This window comes from Hemicordylus capensis, chromosome 5 (genome assembly GCF_027244095.1).
Source record: "Hemicordylus capensis ecotype Gifberg chromosome 5, rHemCap1.1.pri, whole genome shotgun sequence".
In the NCBI taxonomy this organism is placed as follows: Eukaryota; Metazoa; Chordata; class Lepidosauria; order Squamata; family Cordylidae; genus Hemicordylus; species Hemicordylus capensis.
Genome location: NC_069661.1, coordinates 100,971,031 through 100,991,813, shown reverse-complemented (window position 1 = coordinate 100,991,813; position 20,783 = coordinate 100,971,031). Strand labels below are relative to the sequence as shown.

General features: G+C 43.7%; 1 long non-coding RNA gene across 1 annotated transcript in view; it reads left to right on the top strand.

The window, feature by feature from the left end:
* The window catches only part of LOC128328128 (uncharacterized), a 57,458-nt gene that overhangs the window by 12,206 nt on the left and 24,469 nt on the right, over positions 1-20,783 (top strand). The window contains exon 2 of the long non-coding RNA XR_008309040.1: positions 12,343-12,414. This is a non-coding gene — a long non-coding RNA (uncharacterized LOC128328128). The remainder of the gene's footprint in view (positions 1-12,342; positions 12,415-20,783) is intronic.

Here is a 20,783-nt window from a genome sequence, read left to right as displayed (position 1 = left end):
CAGATGGCAACTTTACCATGACTTTACTTTGGAAGGATAGATGTGTGTTCACATATCAGCCAGATTTACCCTGAAGTCCATTCGATATTTCAGAGAGCACTTCACAGAGAATTTGGTTTTCCCCCTTCCATACTGGAATCTAATACAATTTATGACTGGGGTAAAAAAAATTCCTCTTATTGTGTCAGAGTATCTGTTATGCTCCAAACTTGCTGTAAAAACTCACAGTAAACCCACGGTAAAGCCTGCTGTCTGAAAAGCCTTCTGGAGATGCCAGGTATTTAGCCTGGGCTTTTTGCATGCAAAACATGTGCTCTGCCACTGAGCTGTAGCCAGTCTCTAACTAGTAGCTTTCCAGATGGTATTCGGTTTCTTCCTTTAGCTGGCTAGATGGGCACTCCTCCTCTTGTCAGGGGCTGAGAGAAGATGGGAAACTTTCTGTGCTTCCTGTTCCTAGCATCATTGTGTATAACTCTCCCTTCCTGTCTGCCCCTTTGACCACTTCTCTTTCCCCTCTTATCAGGGAATAGGCAGTGGTGTAGGGAGGATGCCAGTGGCTCCTGTTCAGTCTGCTGCTGGCAGCCCACTCCACCCCAGTCACGCCCCCTGCATCTGACATCAGATGCAGGGTCGTGGCCATGTTAGCAAACAGGCGTGGCCATGTTAGCAGAAGTAAAATCTGGCTAGCACTGTGTTTGCAGCATGGCTGGGATGGTTTCTCCCTGCTTGGAAAGGCAGGGAGAGGTGTTCCCAGCCAGTGCTGGCCGAAACTTCTCAAAAGCAGAGCTGTGCAGCCCCATTTGCTCATGGCCCTGCTAGCTAACATGGCCATGCCCTCTACATATGATGTCAGATGCAGGGGCACGGCTGGGGCATGAGGCACAGCCCCTGAGGGGCAGTGGCCCAGGTTGTTTGAACCCCCCAGTGCAATGATGGCTCCATCCCTGGGAGCAGGGCCCATGTGCCAGGGATACTGTGCTCAGACACTAATGTCACTGCTTTGCTTCCAGGCCCAGCTGTGTTTTCTTCTAGCTGAGCTACCCATGAGGCAAAGGCACAGGACAGCTCCTTTCTGCAAAGCTCCTGACATGCAAGTAGCCACATACAATCATTAAGTGATAAAGGCCGGGTGGTGGTTCACACAAGCATACACATCACTTGACTTCTCAGCATTTGACTGCTGTGCAGCTGAATGTATGAACTGCCTTTGTTGAAAAGTATTGGCCAACATTCAGACCAATGAAGCACTTGCACCATGAACAAAGTTGTGCTGGCACAAGAAGATGGCATAGCTACACTAAATCACAAGGATTTTTGGAATTCTCCTATTGTGCAAAAAGTCCCCTGAAAAACAGATGAGGCATGCCAACCATGTTGCACAAGTGCAAACAAGTCTGTACTAACACAACACAAGTCTAGATGGAAAGCTCTAGATGTAGCGCAAGTAGGTATCACAACAGCCTTGTGCTAGTACAGGGGTTCCCAACCAGTGGTACACCAGATGTTGCTGAACTACAACTTCCATCATCCCCAGCACCCCAAAAATAGGGGTGATGGGAGTTGTAGTTTAGCAATGTCTGGAATACCACCCCTGTGCTAGTGCAACAGTCTACACAAGCACTTGGCTACTTAGTACATTGACCATTGTGCTGTACCGGAATTTCTTGAATGGAAAAACTGATACACCAGACACCCATATTGAAAAGTTTGTTTTTATGCAAAATGGCCTTTTGTAAGTGCGATACTTTTGTTTACTCTATTTCCTTTGCAGCATAGGGACTTTATTTTACTATGTAGATTGATATTTTGTGAAATATGCTCAAATACTACACTTTGGCATGTATAGATCTGACAATCTGTTTATTTTCTAATCTCATAACTTCCCTTTTTGTTGTTTCCTGTCTTTGTAACTTTCTTAATTTTTTTTTTTAAAAACCCTGTTAAAAAGAGAATTTAAATTAAAAAAACCCTTGGTGATAGAAATGTTTTATTTGTGGTGTTAGATCTGGAATGGTCCCCTCACATATGCTTTGCTGGCTGTTGCAGTCCTCAAGCAATGAACCTGCATATGTAAACCAGCCCTCAATATAGCTAACCAGCCATGGATACTCAGGGACATCTTAAAATTTCTTCTGCCAGCTGTGCAATGCCACAAGGAATCCCCGCCACAAGCAGATGCTGAACACAGTGGCATGTGAGTGCCAAGATTCTCCCACTGTATATTTGGCCTAACCACAGACATGAGGATTGCCTTGCTTGCTCTTTGTAAAGATGACAGTGGCAAAAGTGATAATTGCTGAAGCTGCAACGGGCTGATTCTGAAAGGGGTTTCACAGTGTGGAAGCATTTTGTACAAAGAGAACAAAATGACTTTCTTCCAAGAGATCAGCTGGACTGTGGAATGAGTGCATGGATGAAAAAGGCATACAAAAAGGTCAGAGGTGTCACAGCAGTAATGAGAGTATTTCTTAACATAGTGGTGGATATGCAAGTATTAAGTGGTGGGACTGAAGCTGGCTGTGTGGTTCCACACAGATATGGCAGCGCAGCACCAGTGTTTCAGCTGAGACATCTTTTTCATAATACTTTGAACAGGAATCGTTGTCTAGAGATTGAAAAATCTCACTAGCAAAACATATATAAGGCATGTAGAATGTGCAGAGTAATTTGGTCTAAGATTTAGATAGGGAAACAAATAAATATGGAAGATCTATTCATTCACATATAAAAAGGCAATCTGACATGCATATGAATTAAAATACTGTGGGGAATGAAGATTGCTGAGGGGAAATCCAATTGAATACACTAAAATTCTGCAAGCTATAAATTTGGTAAATGGCTGCATATAAATTAAGATCAAAACTATGCATGATATGCACATGCATTAACTGAGTTGTCAGCATGACAGTCCATTTTGACTGGAATAAAAACTATTTCCGGTGGTTACGACCAGAGAAGAAGGAAGGGGATATGCAACAATTTCTCCACTTGTTTCCTCATTCTAAATTGCTCCCCCCCCCCCGCCCGAGTGGCTTTATTTTCCCTGCTCAGTGGAATTTAAAACACATGTTGCATTTCAGAATTGGAATGGGGACATAGCAGGTTTCAAAGGCTCCGGCCACTTTTCCATTTCCAGTTGCTTACACTAGAAGCAACATTTCCACTCCAAGCTTGGCCATTTGGTTACTATTACAGGTTACCTTTGGTTACTATTACTAAGATATGATGATAGGGGAAGAAGACAGAGTTGTCTCAAAGCTTTTGTCAGAATAAACTGGTAGTAGTTTGCAATTAGGGTGGGTAGCCACCTAATGATGCAGTGGGGAAATGCTTGACTAACAAGCTAGAAGGTTGCTGCTTCAAATCCCCACTGGTACTATATTGGGCAGCAATGATATAGGAAGCTGCTGAAAGGCATCATCTCAGACTTGGCAGGAGGAGGCAATGGTAAACGCCTCCTGTATTCTACCAAAGAAAACCACAGGGCTCTGTGGGTGCCAGGAGTTGAAATCAACTTGACAGCGCACACACTTCATTTTGGTTATGGAATTTTGTAAGATTTCAGTACTGGACAAAGGAACTTGGGTGATAATGTTATTAATTTCTGTATTTATACTATTTTTTGCTGCTATTCTTCATAAATGAATTCCTGGTGGCTTATGACAGAATTTATTAAAAACAAAGTAAAACAGAGTCTCTATGAACATAGAAGTGTAGGAAACATTAAAGCAAGGCAATCACAAAGAAATATATAGTTAGGGGAAGGCCTGATGAAATTAAAAAAAATTCTTAAACTTTCATTTAAAATTAAATAGGGAGGGGTCAAGCCTAAGATCAGGGAGCAGGCCATTCCAGAGAGCCTGGGCCACCACTGAGAAGGCTCTCCCATGCGTCACTGGCAGTCATGTGGCTGGACACACAGGAGAGCATCCGGGGCATAGCTGAGGGAGAGAAGGCCCATTTTCACTCCTCCACTTGGAGTGAAGGAGATAATGAAGAAAATAGGGAAGGGTAGAGCTGAGGAGCCTCAGGAGCTGGGTCCCCCAGGTTCTTTGAACCCATCCACTCAATTATAGCTACACCCCTGAGGGCATCTCTATATGATCTCACAAGCTGGGAAGAGTGATGTGAGAGTAGGTGGTCCTTCAAGTATCTTGGGCCTAAGCTGTTAAGGGCTTTAAAGGTCAAAACCAGCACCTTGAATTGCACATGGAAAAACACTGGTAACCTATGTAGCTGGTGCAACAGTGGAGAGATATGAGCTGAGTATCTGACCCCTGTCAGAACACTTGCTGCTGCATTCTGCACCAGCTATGATTTCTAGAGGGTCTTCAAGGGCAGGCCCACATAGAGTGTGCTACAGTAGTCTAACTGTGAGGTGACAAGGGCATGGATCACTGTGGCAAGGTCAACAAGGTCAATCACTGTGGCAAGGTCAAAATTTGTAATGACCTTTTTCAACAAAAGAAATAAAGCTGTACTTATAACAGAATAAAATGCAAAAGGCAAAGTCAATAAGGTGCAATTGTTATTTAAAAAACATTTCCAAAATGATAATACATGGACATAGTTTCATAAACAGTAAAAATAAACACAATCTAGTAAACTGTATAAATTCATGCCAAAACACTCTTAACTCTGTCACTCTTATTTGCCACTGCCTGACAACCACAGAGGCACAATTGTAGTTTAATAAATAGTTTCCAACTCATTTCAATGTCTTCATAATGGAAATCTGTAAATATATATGTATACACATATGAACATAACAATCAAACTATTAAAAAGGCTTCAGCATCAGTCAATAATAAATCTTAAAACACAAATCACAATCTAATGTAAGCTACTGGTGATGCGCATTGGGTGATGTCCATTGGGATGAAAAACCCCAACTTCAAGTATATGCTGATGGGATCTGAGCTGTCAGTGACAGACCAGGAGCAGGATCTTGGGGTCGTGGTGGACAGCTCGTTGAAAGTGTTGACTCAATGTGTGGCAGCTGTGAAAAAGGCCAATTCCATGCTAGGGATCATTAGGAAGGGGATTGAAAATAAAACTGCTAATATTATAATACCCTTATAGAAAACTATGGTGTGACCTCAATTCTGGTCACCACATCTTAAAAAGGACATGGAAAAGGTACAGAAGAGGGCAACCAAGATTATCAGGGTTCTAAAGCAACTTTCTTATGAGGCAAGACTACAACACCTGGGGCTTTTTAGTTTAGAAAAAAGATGACTGCAGGGAGACATGATAGATGTCTATAAAATCATGCATGATGTGGAGAAAGTGGAGAAAGAGAAATTCTTTTCCTTCTCCCATAACACTAGAACCAGGGGTCACTCCATGAAATTGATTGTCAGGAGGTCTAGGACCAACAAACGGAAGTACTTTTTCTCACAACACGTAATCCACTTGTGGAACTCTCTGCCACAAGATGTGGTGACAGCCAACAACCTGGATGGTTTTAAGAGGGGTTTGGATAACTTCATGGAGGACAAGTCTATCAATGGCTACTAGTCAGAGGGCTACAGGCCACCTCCAGCCTCAAAGGCAGGATGTCTCTGAGTACCAGTTGCGGGGGAGTAACAGCAGGTCATGCCCTCATCTCCTGTCTGTAGGCTTCCAGCGGCATCTGGTGGGCCACTGTGTGAAACAGGATGCTGGACTAGATGGGCCTTGGGCCTGATCCAGCAGGGCTGTTCTTATGTTCTGACTGCAGTATACTCCTAGAAATGAAAGATAGCATTATCAGGGGGATATCTCTTTATCTTCCTGAATAAAATATACAATCAATTAAATTTAAAAAAAACATTGATTGTTATAATCCTAGGAATCAGCAAGTGCATGATTATTAGGGATGTGCCAAAACATGATTTGAGCATCCGTATCGCAGGCACATCCCTTTAAAAATGAGGGCTTACACAGCCCCTTTAAAGTGGAGGAGAGCAGGTCCATAACTGTTCCTCCTCCAATGGCCACCATTGCCGTAATCCCCGCATGAGAACATAAGAACAGCTCTGCTGGATCAGACCCAAGGCCCATCTAGTCCAGCACCTTGTTTCAAACAGTGGCCCACCAGATGCCAATGGGAGCATACAGGCAGGAGTTAAGGGCATGTCCTCTCTCCTGCTGTTACTCCCCTGCAACTGGTACTCAGAGGCATCCTGCTTTTGAGGCTGGAAGTGGCCTATAGCCCTCCGACTAGTAGCCAATGATAGACCTCTCCTCCATGAAGTTATACAAACCCCTCTTAAAGCCATCCAGGTTGTTGGCTGTCACCACATCTTGTGGCAGAGAATTCCACAAGTTGATTATGCATTGTGTGAAAAAGTACTTCCGTTTGTTGGTCCTAGATTTCCTGGCAATCAATTTCATGGGATGACCCCTGGTTCTAGTGTTATGGGAGAGGGAGAAGAATTTCTCTCTATCATTTCTCTCTATCAGAATTTCTTCTCGACACCATGCATGATTTAATAGACCTCTATCATGTCTCCCCGCAGTCATCTTTTTTCTAAACTAAATAGCCTCAGGTGTTGTAGTCTTGCCTCATAAGGAAGGTGCACTCCCCACAGCTATGCCCAAGTGCCGAGAGGAGAGGAGAGCTAGTCTTGTGGTAGCAAGCATGACTTGTCCCCTTAGCTAAGCAGGATCCGCCCTGGTTGCATATGAATGAGAGACTAGAAGTGTGAGCACTGTTAAGATATTCCCTTCAGGTGATGGAGCTGCTCTGGGAAGAGCATCTAGGTTCCAAATTCCCTCCCTGGCATCTCCAAGATAGGGCTGAGAGAGATTCCTGCCTGCAACCTTGGAGAAGCCGCTGCCAGTCTGTGAAGACAATACTGAGCTAGATAGACTAATGGTCTGACTCAGTATATGGCAGCTTCCTAAGTCCCTAAATCCCTAAGCCAGTTTGGCATCTCCCAGCTGCTGCGACATGATGCCGGCATGCACATGACCTCTGAGCATGTGGGCGGCCGTGGGCGGCCATGTGCGTGCCAGTGTTGTGCAAGGGCAACTGGGAGATGCCTTTGCTGGCACGTGGGCACAGCTGGGGGGAGTACTGGGATTACAGCAGTTGCGGCCATCAGAGAAGAAACAGGTATGGACCTGCTCTCCTCCACTTAAAAAGGGCTGTGTAAACCCTCATTTTTAAAGGGATGTGCCTGCAATTCAGATGCCTGAATCACATTTTGGCACATCCCTCCTGATTATATTTTGCACTCTTTTTAATAACACATTCATCCTAAATCTGCACAAGATTGGCTGGCTAACCTAATATAAAAAAATAACCCAGACAGAAATTCCAATTCAGAAACAACTTTAAATTGTCAGTCCTAGGAAAAAAGTATCTGTTTATCTAAAATTGTTAAAACTACCATCTAAAATAAACATGGAGCAGATACTAGAAATGTGTAACCCATATTTATTTCAGGGATATGTTTTTAAAAAAAATAATTTTAGGTCAGGTAAAATGATTTGCTAGCATTGCATCTGGATAAGGTCATATATCCTTGGGGAATGTCTCAAATGCTAGGTCATTGGATGCAACAATGATTTCTTGGAGACGCCTCTAACTATGTTCTGTTATTCCAGCTCCCTGCCCATATCTGTCTCCTTGCCTCTTGTCACCCCTTCTGGACATCTATATTTGCATATGAAGAGATAGTAAGAAATGGCTTTTCTCCTCATTATAATACTGCAGTGAAGCAACAGAATTAGAATGTAAAGCTAGTATATCTTGACCTTGCAAGGTGCCAAATTTAAAAGCAGCATGAGGCAGACAGGAAGCACAGTAACAGCTCCCTGTAGCCCACAAGAACAGATCTACCACCAAACAAGCCTTGTCTGGAAGTATCATCTGACCAACTCTGGCCTATGAGGAAAAAGAGGTTTATTTGGTGGGTGTAGATGGTTTTCTTGCAGCTACCCCCTTTGTCTAGAGCTGAGTTGTGGTATACAGGCTGAATTTGTCCTGACATCCCAAATTGCCAGTTCAAGACCTAATATAGGGATCAAGTCCTGCTGTTTGTTATATATTATATTATATTATATTATATTATATTATATTATATTATATTATATTATATTAATAGCTAATTAATAGTGCTGGACTAGGACTGGGGAGACCCGAGTTCAAATCCCCATTCAGCCATAAAACTAGCTGGGTGACTCTGGGCCAGTCATTTTTTTCTCAGCCTAACCTACTTCACAGGGCCGCTCTGGGCTCTTTGGAGGAAGAGCGGGATATAAATGTAAAAATAAATAAAATAATAATAATAATAATAATAATAATAATAATAATAATAATAATAATTTAACTTATTTATATACTGCCCAAAACTTATGTCTCTGGGCCATTTACACATTCAGCTGCACAGAAGAAAAAGATAGCCTGTAATTTGTGACCCTACCTATGCCTCAGGGCCACAAGAAAACTAGATGATCCATGATTATATCTCCATCATCAATCATCATCATCTGTATTTATTTATGCCATGTTGAGGCTTCAGATTTGGTTGACACAGCAGTGTTGAGGGAGAGGGTGTTCAACCCTTACTCTCAGTGCTGTTTCCTCAATATAACTCCCCCCCCCCGAAAGTTGATAGTAGCTCCTCAGGGGTAAAATTACTGGTATAGCATCAGTACTTGCATTTGTCCCTGAGAGAGTAAGAGCAACTTCATATGTGCTTGTGATTAAAATCAAGGGACAATACATGGGTGGGGAGAGGGTTAAAATCCCCTTCCCTAGTGCTGTTGCTCCAGTCTAATGTGGAGCCTCCAATGGCTGCTTTAAAGTGCCCCCCTGGCAAAGACAAGAGATCTGATCACAGATCTTACATGTGGTTCGGTACTCATATTTTTACTTTTATATGACCACAGAGACTTCTATCCATGCACATTTTTTTAAGCAGTAGATTGAGGAGAGAGGGCCACTTCTCTCCATGTTAGTTTTCTTTTCAGCTCAGCAATGTTAGACCTAAACAGATCTCCAAAAGACTACAATGCAAAACAAAGCAAAATATTACAAAACCCTCAACCCCAGAATAAAAGTGTGTTTCATTGCCTGCAATTATTAGTGGCCTGCCATATTGAATGCTTGTATAGTGAAGGCCATACCCTATTTTGAAGAGGTTCTTGAAAAATTCTATTTGAAAACACATACAAAAAAGGTACTATGGAAGCACAAAGCATAAGGATATTGAGAGGATAAGAGTGAAAGAGAAAACAGCTTTTCATAGTCTGCTGATTATTGGCTGCCACCTATTAACTGATATTCAAAAGAAATACTGAAGGAAGAAAATGGAATGTATTCACAACAGATATATAAATGAAAATTTCACCTGCAAAAACATTCCAGCTTTGTACAAATCAACTCTGCTGGAAGAGTTAGAAATAAGCAGCCCAGCATATCTCCCTTGGTAAACAGGGATTGTTGACGGATCATACCTGTGTGAGAAGTTAGAACAAGGCTTGGGTTTTAACCTGCTCTTAAGATCACAATGCAAGGTTAAATGAAATCACAAATGTTTTAATATTATTGTGGAAAAGCAGCGGGGGACTACTGTCTTTCTTCCACCATGAGTCTGAAATGCAGGCTGCTATTAATGGCAAAATTCAGCCAAGGCTAAGCATTTGTAGATACAATCATAAGAATATTTACTCAGAAGAAAATCTTACTGAATTCAGCAGGACTTACTGTCTATTAACTGTGTTTGGATTGCAGCCTTTCAGACTGATCCTATGCATGCTTACTTGGAAGTAAATCCTTCTGAGTACAATGGAGCTTACTTCCAAGTAAGTGGGCATATGGGACTTCAGCCCTAGAGTTCCATTGGTTTCAACTGAAAGTTAAACACACACTTAAACCAGTTTAAGACCTTAAGAACCAATGTTCTTAATTTGTCTGCAGGGGTGGCCCTTTCATGAGGCAAGGTGAGGTGGTTGCCTCAGGCAGCAGATTTTGGATGCACCAGCAAGGCCCCCACTATCATCACCAGAGCAGCTCTTTGGAGGTGATCTGACCCTTGCAAACTTTGCAAGGAGCATTCCCTCTCACATTCCTTGAAAAGCTTGTAAGAAGCACAAGAAGAGAAGATGAGGCTGCTGCAACCTTCACCCTTCCTTCCTTCCATGCACTTTCAAAGCTTGCAAGGACTGGTTTTGAAAGAGGTTGGGCCCTACCTGAGAATTTGGAGCTTTGCCTCAGACATTGCAACAACTTTAGCTGCCCCGGGTTATGGATATTAGGAATGGTTTACCCCTCAACACTGTTTTTTCTAAGGAGAGATCATTCACCCAGAAATGTCCCATTGTTTGCCATCACCTGCGTTTCTGAAACAAGGACACTGTTTCTTTTATTTGCTGCAGATATTTTCACTCAAAAGTGATCTGTCTAAGATGGGTGCCTTTGAATTCAAATGAGCATGTTATGATTCACTTTAAAGAGATCCTTTGGAAGAACTGAATAGTCTGATTAGAGATGTATCATTATGGTATATTATGGCATCCGGGTCAGACAGCCAACAGCATTTGTCTTTTGTGACGTCCGGAAGCTGATTTTGGTGCCAGCCTTGGTGATCATGCAGAGACTGGGAATTAAAGGCATCATTTTCATTTGTAACAAACAACCCAGCTGGGAATGCAGCTGTTTACTAAGGAAGAAACAGGCTTCCTTCTACCTGGAAGGCTCTCATTATAAAGCCACCTAGTAGATACTCTCTCAAAACAGCAAATAAACAAGTTTGGCCTGCACTTCGAAATAGCCCTGAACACTGGAAGCTATGGCATCTGAAACAGCATCCAAGGGGGGATATGTTATACACTGGTATCAACCTGAAGATCTTTTAAATGAAACTGAAGTAATGAGTTTCCAGGGATATGTAATCTGAGAGTCCTAATTGGCCCACTTCGCCTGAGCTCTTCATACTGAGCGGTCTTAAAAAGCCATTCCTGCACATGAATGCTGTTACATCTGCACAAAACAAAAGAAGGAACATTTTTGTACAATTACCCACAACTGCTACATTGAGTGTTGTAGACCCAGGAGAACAAGTAGCAAAGGGCAGTCAGGCTCGTAATGAAATCCTTCTCTTAACAAGTGTAAACAAGGTGATAAATTAGCGAAGCAATTTTTAAGACAGGGAAAAAATGAGCTCTTCAAACATTCACCTATACAGTAATGACAAATGCTGCAAAAACTTTAGTGGAAATTGCCTTTAACAAGAAGTCAAGGCATGACAGTATGCACTTGGCTAAGAATAAGATGGGCCATGGTAAAACAGAGGAGTTCCTACCCATAGCAAGTAATAAAACTTTCATTATTAGGAGTAAAGGAAGGTTGCCACCTATGGATGGTCCAGGCATTCTCTACAAGTAGGATATCAAGGAATTCATCTGGGACCTCAGTACAGGCTTGAGGCACATTGCGAATATTTCATGCCAAGCTGAACATGGCCCACCAGCCATGTATTGTGGTTCCTTAGGAGCTTGACAACACCCTGTGTCAAGTCTGAGGCAGGCAATAAAAACAGGAGGTTGATCAAACCCATGGCACTTCACTATTCATGACAACTGGCCTCTTTTTGACCAGTATACCTTTCTCAAAGGTATATTTGTGTATACCTGTTATGGCATAGCCACCTTAAGTGGCTCAGCGGGGAAATGCTTGACTAACAAGCAGAAGGTTGCTGGTTCAAATCCCCACTGGTACTACATCGGGCAGCAGCGATATAGGAAAATGCTGAAAGGCATAATCTCATACTGCATGGGAGATGGCAATGGTAAACCACTCCTGTATTCTACCAAAGAAAACCACAGGGCTCTGTGGGTGCCAGGAGTCGAAATCAACTCAACGGCACACTTTACCTTTATTATGGCATAATCATGGGTATCTAGATGTATTTTAATGATTAAAAAGAGCTAGTATGGTAGAAATGCATAAGTCCTAGACTTGGGAAACAATTATGGGAAAATGTTGTTATGTCTGAAAAGGACTTATGTCACCTAAGTTCTTTCAAGACCTTAACTACATAACAGGTATTCCGGTGTCTATGACAAGCACTCTATTATATCTTTATAGATTTTCTCCATAAAACACACTTTATTTCTTTATCTAGTTCTGAATACTTCTGCAGTTTCTCCAGTCTAATTAGGAATGCTTGTTTTGTTGCACCAGGGGTGTCTGATCCATGAATACCTGGTGTGGAAAAGTTACATTTCACACATCTGTGTAAATGTTTTCTTCAAGGGTGTGTGTGCAGTGTGAAGCGATTCTTATTCCCAGCTTTAAATGATTGCATTGTCCACCGCCTCTTCTTATTTGCATGTGTTCTGTTCAAGCCCAAGGCCCATGGAGAAGATGCTGCCCAGTGGGAAGAATGGACCTTTAGTCCTAGAAGCAGGCACGTTCAGGTATGTATGTACGTATGTATGCCAGATATATATTCTACCATTTAGCCCCCACCACCAGATCCTCAAGTTATATGGTATCTGCTGATGGGGAGGAGGATCAGGTAAACAGTTCCAGAATTCCAGGCAAGATATCAGGACCATGGATAGTTGTCCCGTTCCTGAGGCAGTGTTAATTCTAAGTGGTTTTTCTCAGTTCCTCATTGCATATATGAGCCAGCCTAGGGAGCTGTCCAGTATGGCAAGAGCAGCAGAAGCAGGTCCAATGTGCACTGAACCAGCAGGGGAATTATCCAGCCAAAGAGTCCTATAAGAACCTGGCAGAAGGTGATGCAACATCAGCAATAGCCATGCAGCAATGGAGCAATTTTGTAGTTGCCCCTGCTGCCCCATCCCTTCCTGGAGCATCAATAGAACCATGTTTAAGAGCATGTATCAATTCTTGCTCTCTCCTTCCAAGTAGGACTCAGAGATGGGAGACCACCTGCTGGCTAGGGATGTAAAAAAAAAAGGTTCAATTCTGAACCTGTTCAACATTGAACTGGTTTGGTTCAATAGTTTGATATGAGACAGAACCCCCCACTCCCAGTTTGATTTGAAATTGAACCAGACACACAAACCCGGCCTGTTCAGGGAGTTCTAAGTAAAAAGGTTTTTTTAAAATAAAAAAATTACTCACCCCTTCCAGGGGGCACTGCCACGGTCACGGGGGTGGGTGGGGGTCCTCTGGAGGTACCCTCTCCCCCCACTAGCCTCCCTTTATGTCCAAATCACCCAGTTAGGGCAGTCTTCGACCCATTCTGGGCCTGACATACATTGCAGCGACCATTTTGGTGGTGACCACACATTACCAATGGGCCTCTGCTGAACATGCCCAGTCTTGTTTGAATCTGGTCTGGACTCAAACCGAACCAGGCAACCCAGTTTTGTGCACACCCCTACTGCTGGGATGTGTGCACTGTGTCTTATACTCTGGGATTCATGCTCATGTCTGTTTCTGGTCCTGGAATTTGGGGGTTGGAAAACTCAGCACTGGGGTGTGTGCCCATTTAGGGAAATTGGATCTCCAGCATCCCCAAGTGGGGTATCCTCTAAGGTGGAAAGGAGAACTGGTCTTGTGGTAGCAAGCATGACTTGTCCGCCTAGCTAAGCAGGGTCTGCCCTGGTTGCATTTGAATGGGAGGCCACATATGAACACTGTAAGGTATCCCCCTCAGGGGATGGTGCAGCTCTGGGAAGAGCAGAAGGTTTCAAGTTCCCTTTCTGGCTTCTCCAAGATAGGGCTGAGAAGGATTCCTTCCTGCAACCTTGGAAAAGCTGCTGCCAGTCTGTGTAGACAGTACTGAGCTAGATAGACCAATGGTTTGACTCAGTCAGTATACAGCAGCTTCCTATGTTCCTATATTCCTCTTAGACTCCCCTTGGTTCCTGTGTGTGCGGGGACCTGAAGTGGAGTCCCCTCCTCTGAGAAAGAAGTATCATCCAGTTCTGGGTCTGAGCATAGGCTGGTACTGACAATAATGCACAGAGGAGCTAGTTGTAGGGCTAAGAACCAGAGCCAGGTAGGCAGCCATAGGTATTGCTTCAGTACTACCCAGGTGCCTGAGACCTCTGAAATACTGCAGCAGGGAGGTGTGTGGCTCAGGCCCTAAGTCCCTGAAAAATGATAGTTCACGGTTAAAAGTGGTATTCTTCCAGTCCTGTGTTGTGTACTCTAATGACAATGGTAAATCTTTTGGTGTGCTTTATGCTGTCTCTGGCATAACAGGAGATTCAGATTCCAGAGATTCCTGGAAAGAGGAATCACTGGCACCAGAATGGGAAGATTCCATCTCACCTTTGGTGGAGAAATCTATGCAAGAGTGACTACAGTGGCTATTCCCCAAGATGGTTTAATTTAAGTGTGGTCCTCATGCCTTGTGGCCGTGGCCTCCTCCTCCTCCTCCTGCTCCTCCTCCTCCTCCAGAGGAGCTTCCCAAGTCAATCTCTGGGCCCTGAACCACCTTATTTTTGATGCAGATCATTGTTGCCCTAGCATGCTTTTTCATTCATCTATATATTTATTTCTCCTAGGAATGGTGGCCACCAGCGGACCAGCGGAAGGGAAAGTGCCCACCACTGGGCTGGCCATCGGGGAGGGAGAGTGCCCACCACTGGGCTGGCCATGAAGGAGAGTGCCTGCCGCTGGGCCGGTGGGCAGGCAAGGAGAGCACCCGTTGCCGGGCAAGGAGGGAAGGTGCTACTGGGCCAGAGGGCGGGGAGGAGAGCGCCCACCGCTGAGCCAACCAGTGGGGTGGGAAAGCGCCTGCACACAGGCAGGAAAAAATAACACCCACCCCTGGACCGCCCAACAGGGAAAGAGGCCAGAAGGAGAAGGAGACCAGAGGTAGCGGCGGGCCAGCCTGGCCCTGGCCCAGCCACCAGGGGAGGCAGCAGAGGGCTGACCTGGCCCAGCCACCCGCCCACTGGGAGGAGAGGGTGGGAGGAGGTGGCGGGACAGCTTTCCGGCCGGCCCACAAGCCATAAAGCATGGGAGGGATGAAGCGGGCCAGCCAGCCGGCCCGTCAGAAAGTGCGGGGGGGGAGGGGCGAGAAGCAAGCGGCGGAGGAAGGGGGAGTGGCTGGCCAGAAGGACGGGCATGCCGGCATGGGGGGGGGGCAGCTGCGGTGGCTGGGCCAGCTGGAGGCACAGATGGTCTGTGCCTGGCCCAGCTAGTTTTTATTATTTGTCACTTATACCACACTTCTAGCCCAGGGAACAGTTTGGATACAATTTTAATATTCCATAATAGCAAATGTCCCTCTATGGTCTGTTCTGTGTTCTATAGTTTATGTATACTGAAGATAATGGTTAATCCATCCATGGCCAGAGATGAAGAGCTAGCAGGAAAATATTGACTTTTCCATCCAGTGGCAGCAGTAGATCTTTGCTACTAATCCATTCCTTGGTGCTTCATTGGCTTCACAATTTAAATGCTACACATTCAAATACTAGGAAGGCAACCTAAGCCACATATAATGTAGAATAATATGGGACTGCACAATAATACTTGCCAGAAATGCCCTACCTCTGAGAGCTCCTCAGTAAAAATTCCATTTAAAATTTGCAGTCAATGACTCAATAATGTGCATTATATTTTCTGAAAGGAAACATGTTGCCTGCCAGCATTTTGCCTGAGGGGGAAAGGATTTCTTCCAGCCTTCACCAGATTGCCTTTTTAGTTCAGAAAATGATTGGCCTAATTGATAGTGACTGGAAGCCTCGGATAAAAAACTGAAGCTGAATCCAAGCAAGACAGAGGTGCTCATTGTGGGGGATCAGAATTTGAGGGATGAGTTAGATCTTCCTGTGCTGGATGGGGTTACACTCCCACAGAAGGAACAGGTATGCAGCTTGGGTGTGCTCTTGGATCCAGGCTTCACCCTGGTATCTCAGGTGGAGGCTATGGCCAGGAGCGCTTTCTATCAACTTCGGCTGATTCGACAGCTGTGTCTATTCCTTGAAAAGAATGGTCTCAAAACAGTGGTGCAGCAGCTGGTAACCTCCAGGCTTGACTATTGCAATGCGCTCTACGTGGGGCTGCCTTTGTATGTAGTTCAGAAACTTCTGTTAGTTCAGAATGCGTCAGCCAGACTGGTCTCTGGGGTAACCCAGAGAGACAATATTATGCCAGTTTTAAAACAGTAGCACTGACTGCCAATATGTTTCCAGGTAAAATGGAATGTACTGGTTATTACCTTTAAAGCCCTGAATGGCTTGGGGTACCTTAAAGAGTGCCTTCTTCTGTATGATCCCCATCACATGTTGAGGTCATCTGGAGAGGTCTGTCTCCAGTTACCACCGGTAGGTCTGGTGGCAGCTCGGAGCTGGGCCTTCTCTGTAGCTGCTCCTGGCCTATGGAATGAACTCCTGGCAGATATCCGTAATTTAGGCTCATTGTCATTGCTTGTTTGGTCTGGCCTTCCAAGGTTTTTAAATGGTTTCATAGTGTTTTATTTGGTTTTAAATGGTTCTGAATTGTTTTAAAATTGTTTTTTTGTTTGTTTGTTTTTAAATCACATGGCTCTGCCTTCCTGGACTGTACCACTTCAGAATGCAAATAGAGTATTGCATATATGAATGCTCCTCGATGTTAAAAGTGCACTGTGCTTGGGGAAAGTGACATATATCAAGGAAGCTACACAAGATCCCTTCTCCCAGTGGTGCTAGTTTTCCATGTACAGGGAAATTTTGTCATTTTAAGCATTGCACAGACACACTCACTCATTGCAGTTAGAAGTGGTATCCTAGAAGCCTTGGAGAAAACACAACCCATTTATCAACCACAGCACCTTTCACCACAAGACCAAAAAAACCAAAACAAAACATATTATACCACAAAACTGGCCTGCCCTGGATATTTCATCTCCATGTAAGGTCTAAACTTGCATCCTGATTCCAACTTTGTAAATGCCATTTTTGCATGATGTTGTACACAGAATATTGGGATACCATTCTTTTCATAATCAGTGCCTTGGAGCCTTTCTGAAATGCATGAATCACAGGCTGTACCTCTGAGCTCATTTTTATAATGCATTTTCCCAGCAGTCATCCTCAAATACATCTTTGTGTCCCGCAAATGCTAATTCACTTATCTTCTGGGCCACCCACCTCCCATTAAATTAGCTCACTGCACCAAACATTAACTGAAATTGAAAGATGCCTTCTACGCTAAATTCACGCCTTAGCCATTCTAGCAAAGGCTATTCAAAAGATTGTTCTTACCACTTGCAGTCCCCTGCCTCCCAGTGATTTAGTAGCTAGGTGCTTGGACTGCAAAGTGGTTCATACCTTAAATGCTACAGCACCCCCTTGCAAATAAGGCCACAAAAGTTACCATCCAACAAACATGTTTAATAGCTGACCTGCCCACACATACCTATCTTAATTCATCTGATAGGCAACATTTCCCCATTTCAATTTGTAATTGGTTTGGCCTTTCAGAGCTTTTTTGAAAACTTGAGAGGATTTTGATTTTTGATGATTGTGAACCGCCCTGAGCCGTATCGGAAGGGCGGTATATAAATCTAATAAATAAATAAATAAAATAAATGATGGTTTAGAGCTACCCTAAGCTCTGAAATAACCCACCTCCATCATCAGACCTAACTCTCTGCATAACAGAGAACAAAAAAACTACAGCTCCCAGCGTTCCTGATGGCAACCTTCCAGGAGTATAGCTAGCAGAGAAGGGCCTGTGTTCACTCCCCTCCCCGGCAGCCCCTCGGAGTAAGGGAGATAAGAAAATGGGGGGTGGGTGGAGCTGAGGGGCCCTCAGAAGCTCGACGGCCCAGGTTCTTTGAACCCATCCACTGAGTTATAGCTACACCCCTGCAAGCTTAATTTGCAGAGAAGAGTTATGGGATGAGCTTTTGGGTCTGAGCAGTCTTGCTTCTCCTCCCCTTGCAACTTGGTAAGCTTAGGAAACTGTGAGAAACGCAGGGCAGAAGGAAAAAGTCAATAGGAAAGGTGAAGGGCTTGTGCCAAATCATTACAATTTGAGGAGAAACTGAGGTAGATTTGGCTTGGCTTGTATTGACTCAGAGACTTTTTCCCCCTGAAGGCGGGAGTTGTATTACGGACCCCACTATGTAACCAACTGGTTGCAATCAGGAAATAAAACATTTATCTGTATTCTTTCTCGCCAGCTTAGAACAGTGATGGTTAAGAGTAGAGCTCTTACTGCTGTAACCTGTAGGCTCTAGAATGCTCTGCCCACTGATGTGTAAAAGTGTTTTTGTTTATTCATCTTTTGCAAGGGCTGCAAAATGGTATTTCAGCCTCCATTTGGTTTATTATTTAAGCATTTGATGCTTAGGAGTGATCTTACTGACTGTTTTTGATTTACTGCTACGGTATGTGATTTTGAAGATATGAAGCTGCCTTCTGTTGAAACATACCACTGGTCCATCTAACTCAGTACTGTCTCTACCCTGCCTGCTAGTGGCTCTCTAGGATTTCAGATGAAAATCTTTCCCAGTCCTGCCTGGAGATGCTAAAGATTTAACATGTAAAACACATGCTCTGTCACTGAGCTATAATCTGCTAAAGGGCTTCTTTATTTGTTGCTTATATGAAATGTGTGTCTTAAAAGTGAAAGAAAGACAGAGACAAGGATTGGTTGGCAAGTTCCATCCTGAATGACTATGTGCTTCCTGTTGGGAATTCTCTCTGGTAAGAGAAACCCTTTTTCATTATAGCAGAGTGCACAGAGGCACAACACAGTGGAATTTAGTTAGGCATGCGTGTATGCTAAGAGTATTTGGAGCCAGTTCATAGTTTCAAATCAATATATATGGCATTTATTAGAGAACTCCATTCTGGATAAGAAAGTGAGGATTTAGGATCTCTAATCTAGCTAGCTAGTTGGATACAGATAGATTCTGCATCTCTGCACACATGGTGCAGGGAGAGGAGCTTGCATGTTGCAAAGTAGAAGGAACAGGAAGAGAAGAGGGAAGAGGAAGTGAGTGTCCCTGAGATTAGCAATCTACATTCCAAAGGGATAGTGTCAGAGCAGTAGAGAAGGGATGACCAATGACTTGACCCTCTAGCCCACTGACTCACTAGTCTGTCCTCCACTGTCATTGAGACAAGAGACAGCGGAAAGTCCTTCACTTCCAACACTTCCACAGCTGACTGGAGGAAAGAAGAGCTGGATCCTGTGCATGCTTGCTGTGCATGCTTTTAGTCTATAGTTTTAAAGCTTCAGTTTTAGAGTTTTTATTTTTGTTTTTAAAAATTGTTTTGTGTCAATGTTTTAATGGTTTTTAGACTGTGAACCACCCAAGGATTTTTTTGGTATAGGGTGGTATAGAAATGTAATTTAATTAATTAATTAATTAAATTAATGTCTGAATCTTGGAAATCTCATTTTAGAAATGAAACACCACTTATGGCATTTAGCAGAGCCCAGTTGCCTAACTGCTTGATTCCACTCTCATACAGTTCATCATCATCACCTTAGCAGAGGGGAGCAACAGAATCCCGCAACCTCAAGGTCAAAATTTCAGAGTTCCAAATACAGCTGAAGAAGATGGGATGACTTCTAAGCTGTTTTGTGTGCACTTGTTTTCTTGCTCACTGGCAATTTCCTATGTCTGAGGGAAGTCAAATCAGCTATGGGGTTTTCCTCCCTCCCTCCCAGGGTATCTTTAAATGGGAGTTTATTTCTAACCTAAACATCCTCAGAGGCAATAGTCCTTTATATAGGAGCTAAATATCCATCCTGCTGGACAGTGTTGTGTTTTGGGGCTTCTGCTCATTTCCCTTACTGTTTCTGTAAAACTGCAAAGAGTCAGGGGGAAAACTTATTTAGGTCATTTATCTTAGCCCAAGCCAAGAGAGCTGATTGTATTCACTGATGTAATGATAGATCCCCCCAAACATCCAAAGAATAGCATTTGTTTATTTTTATCAGAAATGAAAGCATGCTGGCAAATGTTTTGTGTGAAAGAAAGAAGTAGGTAGTGTTCCCAGTGAAGGCCAGGAAGAAGATAACAGATGGAGAAGGATCTCAAAGGAATAACATACTGGGAGAGGAGAAGAATACTAAACATGGAGTATGCATAGGGAAAAGAGAGGGAATTCATACCTGTAAGCTTGATTACATAATATAAAATAATCACTAGAAAGAACAAAAGCTAGGCTTCAAAGGCTAAGAATCAACATTTGGGAGAATAAGGTAAAAAAGCATCTTGTGAAGGCAAGCATTGTCCCTTGAGCAGTGGCGGCCAAACTGTCCAAGGGAACCCAGCATTTCCTTGGAAGCTTATCAGGGGCTTCTCAATGAGAAGATCAGTTATGGTGGACAAGTTTCCTTGAAATACAGCATACCCTCCACTATTGGTCTTACCTTGCAATATACAGATACAGGGGAGTGTTGAGTGTGTTCCATGACACAATTCAGTTGGGTTAGCACAGAGGCTCAACAGACCAGGTCATTGCCCACAATGAGCTGTCAGTGTGTGTCCTCTAGAACATGCTGCAAGATCCTCCGTGGCACATAGGGTGGTTCTCACTATTTCCATAGTGCAGGGGAGCTGGGAGAATGAGCCATGCACACTCCTGATTTCCGATCATAAAGAACCCAGAATTTTTTTGGCAATGTTGGGTTTGCACAGCACAATTTAACCAGGATTGGCAACCCTAGATCAGATCCTAGGTTATCAATTCCAGTTAAATGTCCAAAAACAATCCCCAGCAGCATGGGGATTGTGAGAACCAACCCATAGTTTTTCCATGGGAAAGAGAGCTGGTCTTGTAGTAGCAAGCATGGCTTGTCCCCTTCACTAAGCAGGGTCCACCCTGGTTGCATATGAGTCTAGATGTGT